We start from the raw sequence: 6,023 nt of genomic DNA, 5'->3' as shown, positions 1-6,023 counted from the left end.
TGAATCCAGGGTGTTCTATTGGGGCGGGGGAGTTAATGTTGAAGAATAGTTCTCCCTGAAGACCAGAAGCAGGGTGTGGACCGGGTGGGGGTAGATCGTATAGATCAGCGGTTCTCAAACTATGGCTTGCGCCCCAAAGTGGACCCATTCAACAACGCATGGGTGGTTTCAGCGCGGAAATCTTCTCTCCTGCTGCAGTTGATGTCATGACATGACATGACAATGATGTCATGACATAACAATGATGTCATGACATAACAATGCAGGGGTGCAGCATGGACGGCTTTTTGAGACACTGCATCACCCCCACATGGTGAGCAGTGTTGCCAGATTCTGTGAGAGAAACAAGCAACCGCAGGTCTAGGAAAACCAGCCCAAAAGAAGCGACTAGGGCCACATGAGCACTTTAACATATACATCAGCTAATGGAAAATAGCAGATCTACAAGCTCAAAACGAGCTTGTAGATCGGCTATTTTCCAAAAAAATCTTGCGGGGAAATTATAATAAGCAGATCTGGCAACCCTGATGGTGAGGTGATGGTGTGGGCTCTTAATGACATCTTCCATGGGAGCACTGGTCCAGTATGTGCCTGCATCCCATCCCAGAGCTCCAGCCGCAGACACCTAACCCTATGTCACCAAACGTATCATATATGATACACACATTACACTGATTTTTTTATAAATCAGTGTAATCAATACGTGGACCAAGAACCTGTTGTATCATATCTGACACATCCCCACTTCCCCCTGGACCATACCATTTGCACTGCAGGTAGTTACAGAGCCTCAGGTGGTCTGACCCAAAATGGCTGCCATCAACTAAACAGGAGAGGTTGATGCACTACTAACAAACAATTATTTTTTAAGCAGTTCTGGTAAGTTTTCCTAGTATATCCTTACTAATATTTTGAAATAAGTGTTGGATAACTTGAATGCACTTATGAGCTCTCAAAATTTAGCATTTGAGTTTGTTTTTTATGATGTCAAAGTGTTTGTATCATATTTGATACTACAGGTCTATAGTCCTTTACGATTTGTATCATATTTGATACTTCAGGTCTAAAATAAATGTTTTTTTTGTTTTTGTAATGTTAAAACAGACTTGATTTTTTTATTTTTATTTTTATTTTTATCCCACGATTTTGTAACCCTATTTTTTACACCCAGTGCCAATCTCTATGTAATCCTGGGCACTACACTCCCTCTGCCAACCTAGGGAGGCCAAGGCCGAGCTCATGCCTCCTTCAATGCATGAGAGCCAACTGACCTTCTTATCACCTGACAGGGGAGAGTTTCCCTGGTTGGACATAGCACGTGGAAGGAACACGTTATTCCAACCAGTTCCTTTCCCCTCCATCAGGCGCCCCGGCTGGCCAGGGGGAGGCAGTCAAACCGACTTGAAATACCCCTTGTAATACCCCTTGTATCAAATATGATACAACAAATAAATGATACAAAGGAATGTTAAAAAAAATAAAACAAAATCAAAAATGTTTTAAGACCCAATAAAGTGTCCCTTTTCAAAATTTTGGAATTTTCTGACCTTTCCTTCATAGTTCAGGTTCTAGAGGGCTAAACAGTAAGACGGTGATGAGGAGGAGGAGGAGGAGGAGGAGGAGGAGGAGGAGGAGGAGATCAGAATGTGTCACACCATGGATCCTGTGTACTGAGTGAAGTGAGAGGTTTCCATTTCCCAGCAGCCACCCGTTAAAAACATTTACATTGTGTGCAAAATGAATCTCTACAGGTAAAAACGCATCATTCCATCGCTGCTTAGACACCCGGGTGGGCTTTAGCGTTCATCAAACATTTTGTTTATTTATTGTCTGTCTGTCTGTCTGTCTGTCTGTCTGTCTGTCTGTCTGTCTGTCTGTCTGTCTGTGTGTGTACGTGTGTGTGTGTACGTGCTTGTGTGTGTGTGTTGAAGCTTCATGTTCTTGTACTCTTGATTTACATGAAGTTACTTTTATTAATATAAATGAAAACCCGAAAATTGTTTCAAAATGTTTACCTTGCACACTTTCACCTTTACAGTACAAGGAAGCTCATTTGTGTTTGGAAGAAAATACACACAAAGACAACACTAGACTAGAACATTACAAGTAAGTGCACATTTCCATACGGATGAAAGAATGTGCAAGAATGTCTTATAAAATGCAAAACTGTGTAGAGGGATTAGCAGTATTATGGATAAAATGCCATGGGCAATGCAAATACATGTTTAGTGGTATATATGTTTTGGACAGGTTTCCTATTGCAGGGCCATTACAGCCTCACACCGCTCCTAGGCTAACAAGTGGATAGATAGGGCCTCTGTTCTGCCTCTATTAATAGAGCTAAAAGAAACCATTGCAGTGTGTGTGTGTGTGTGTGTGTGTGTGTGTGTGTGTGTGTGTGTGTGTGTGTGTGTGTGTGTGTGTGTGTGTGTGTGTGTGTGTGTGTGTGTGTGTGTGTGTGTGTGTGTGTGTGTGTGTGTGTGCATGTGTTCGTGTGGGCATGTGTTCGTGCACGCGTTCGTGAGTGTGCGCTTGTGGTTAATGTGCATATACAGTATGCATGCGCCTGTGTACATGCAAATGCACTACTTCTGTGCACTACGTGTGTGTGTGTGTGTGTGTGTGTCACCGTCTTTCTGGGCTTACTCAAGGGAAGGAGTGAGGATTCAACCTGACAGCTGATGTAAACACCTCCTACTCCTCCCCCCCCCATCTCTACCATTTCATCCATCTCTCTCGCCTTCACCTCCCTCAGTGCCCAGCGCTATATAAGGCTGGTTCCTGTGGTGATAACATGATAAATACAGTGTTGGTGCGGTAGCTTATTTTTCCCTGCAGCTTGTGAGTATAGCTTTCTATAGCCTACTGCTTTCAGAATGATGTTTTTTTTTTTAAGTAGTTAAGCGGTTTTACCGGCATGTACAGGTAGCCAGTGCTGTACAAACTATAAGCCCAGTACTTGAGTAGATACTCCTTGTCAAATATTACTCAGCTACAAGTGCTTTTAAAAATATTTAAGTATTCAAAAGTACATAGGCTACTTTTAAAATACTTCCAAAAGTACAAATTATAAAGTATGTTTTCTATTTTAATATTAATCCATTGCTGTATTGATATTTAGTAACTTTACCAAAATTCAATTGAAATATCAATAATAGTGAAAATAGCAATAAGCTGTTAGGATTTAGAAGACATTTGTAGAATCGGCCTCAAGACTTAATGGGTTAAGAGTGAGCCTAAATAAAGAACAGTATAAGGACTAATGAATGATTTATATGTCCTCACATTTGGGTCTAAAGTGCCTTTGCGGTGATAAGAAGTCGTCAGAGTCTTTGCCAGCTGGTCTTGTAACAAATGGCCTTGATAACTGGATGGAAGATTACTGTCTATTAATAAACTTTTAATTGCCATGGTGGTGGATGTTGCAGACAGTGAGTGGGCGGCCATCTTGAGTGATTACATGGATTGGATTAAGGATGTAAAGCACTGTTCTCAAAGTGACCCTGGCCCGAGGTGTCCTTGAATGGGTTCCAGGGGGTCCCAAGCAAAATGAGGAACAGTTTTTAAACACTTAAAGGACCACTTCACCCATTTTCAACCTGTCGTCGTAGAATAGGATTGATTTGATTTGATTTATTTTGGAAAAGCAAAACCACATGGTTACAGCAGTTTGAGGATTAGACAAGAAAGTCCTGAGACTTATTTCCATTGAGGTCCTCACATTTAACAGTCAATAAGTAAACAAGGGAACCAGGAGACCTGGGGTCTATTCCACGAAACCTGGATTAGGGATAAACCGGGTTTAATCGGCTATCCTGGCTTAAATTATCCAGGAATCGGTTTCACGAAAGCTGAGTTAGCTCGGCAGATTAACTTAGCCAGTAAACCTGGATATGTTTATCCATGATCCTGTTTCACAAAAGAAAATTGAAGCAATCCTGCCTTAGTTACCATGGCAATTTAGCTGTGAAGTTAGCCTGGTCCGGACCAGCCTAACAGCCAAGCTTTATTAATCCAGTGCCTTGTTCTTCAAGTTTTGTGAAATAGCTGTTAGTCCAATGACTCCAATCATAAACCAATGAGTTTTTCCACACTTATTCAATTCTTATGCGAAAATCGAAGATCTACAAGCCCGAAATGTTTTTGTCTTATGGCGGCCGGGGGTCCCCGGCCCCCCATGGACCCCCGCCCCCGTGGACCCCCGCCCCCGTGGACCCCCGGACCCCCGTATACCCCGGACCTCTTTTGGGGGTCAACGGGGGTCCGGGAGTACACGGGGGGCCGGGTACTCCCGGACCCCCGTTGACCCCCGGCCCCCCGTTGACCCCCGGCCCCCCGTTGACCCCCGGCCCCCCGTTGACCCCCGTGGACCGGGGACCCCCGGCCGCCAAAAGGCAAGCTTTTCACTTCGATCCTGGCTCGACAAACCTCTCCTTCTCAGCCCGGCTTGGCGTTCGTGGAACTGAATAAACCAGGCTGAACAGCGCAGGCTTGTCAAACCTGGATTTACCTTTCAAACCAGGATAATTTAATTCCGCTTTCGTGGAATAGACCCCTGGTACTGCCAGACCCCTAGTGGTTGAAAGATCAGAGCACTACGTCACGCTAAGCTTGGCCAATCAAAAAGAGGACAGAAGACAGACCTCTTTTATGCCCATGTATGGACGAAAACGTTTGGAGAGGGGGACCGACAAAGCCACATTTTATGCCCATGTATGGACGAAAACGTTTGGAGAGGGGGACCGACAAAGCCTCATGTAGGCCCGACCCCCTGGGTCTGGCAAAAATACATATATATATATAAAGCACATGACAATAAAGTATACAGTACATACGCACAAACAAGTGCTCCCCTATCTTTCCCTAGAGGGCCTAGAATGACCCTCTATAGGGGAACCTTTTCTAATAGGCATGCTTTTTGTCTGCTGCTTAAAAGGTCTCAGATTGGTTCTCAGTTTGACACTGGTTTGGAGATCGCTCGATCACTCTGTGGCTCCTATGCAAGTAAATGAACCCTTTCCCACTTTACTTTTAAAGGCAGGATGGCTCACATCTGCTACACTGGCTCTGGTGAAAAAAATAGTGTACGTTTATCTGAGTAAAACATGTCTTTAAAAACATGGGGACCTCGCCATATATATGCACATGTTACTGTTATACAGTATGTAAGGTAATTGCTTTGTACAAAATATGTTCATGAAAGTGTGACCCCCCCCCCCTTTTTAAGGAAGAAATCAGAGCAAGCATTAATACACTTAATGATATAATAATAGCTTCAAACGTAATCATAGGCCTCAAAGGCCAGATATTATGCATTAAGCACTTCCCAGATGTTACAATATTTAATTCAAAGCAGCACTTTTTATTTTATGAATAAAATGAAAATGTGTCCAATCTGTATGGTAGAGTATGTTAATACACTATAACTCATACTTTTGTGGTGGTTGTATTTTGTCTCCCTGCTCTTCTATTGAGACATTTAAGTCGTGTCAAAGGTCACGTCTCACCTAGACATAGGATCTGACACGAATTTTGACCTGATGGTCAAGATTCAATGTATCCTTTAAAGGAGTAGTTCACCCAAAACGTGTCGCATTCCTGAGCCAATGATAGAAACCCTTGATAGAAAATTAGTCATTTTTGCTTTTAAGCACTTCTCAGATGTTAAATTATTTAATGTAATAACAACTTAAGTTAACTAGCTGATGTTTATATTTTTATTGTAATGATGATGATAATAATAAACGTTGCTGTTGTTGTCATCATCATTATTATTATTATTATTATTATTATTATTATTATTATTATTATTATGTACCACAACAACACACGAAAACAAACATATATTGTATTACCAAATCAAAAATCTACTTGGTAAAAGGGGTTGTAATGTCACCTCCTAACCAGTAGAGGGCACAGCTGTACTCTCTGTGTGTTGTTGAGAGGACAACCTTTGTTTGCAGCAGAACAGTCTAGTCTAGTCAGCTGACTGAACCGGGACTCTCTCTTTCCCAGGTGTTTCG

Source organism: Gymnoscopelus braueri (genome assembly GCF_963280865.1).
Source record: "Gymnoscopelus braueri genome assembly, chromosome: 24".
In the NCBI taxonomy this organism is placed as follows: domain Eukaryota; kingdom Metazoa; phylum Chordata; class Actinopteri; order Myctophiformes; family Myctophidae; genus Gymnoscopelus; species Gymnoscopelus braueri.
Note: the sequence above shows the minus strand (reverse complement) of the source record.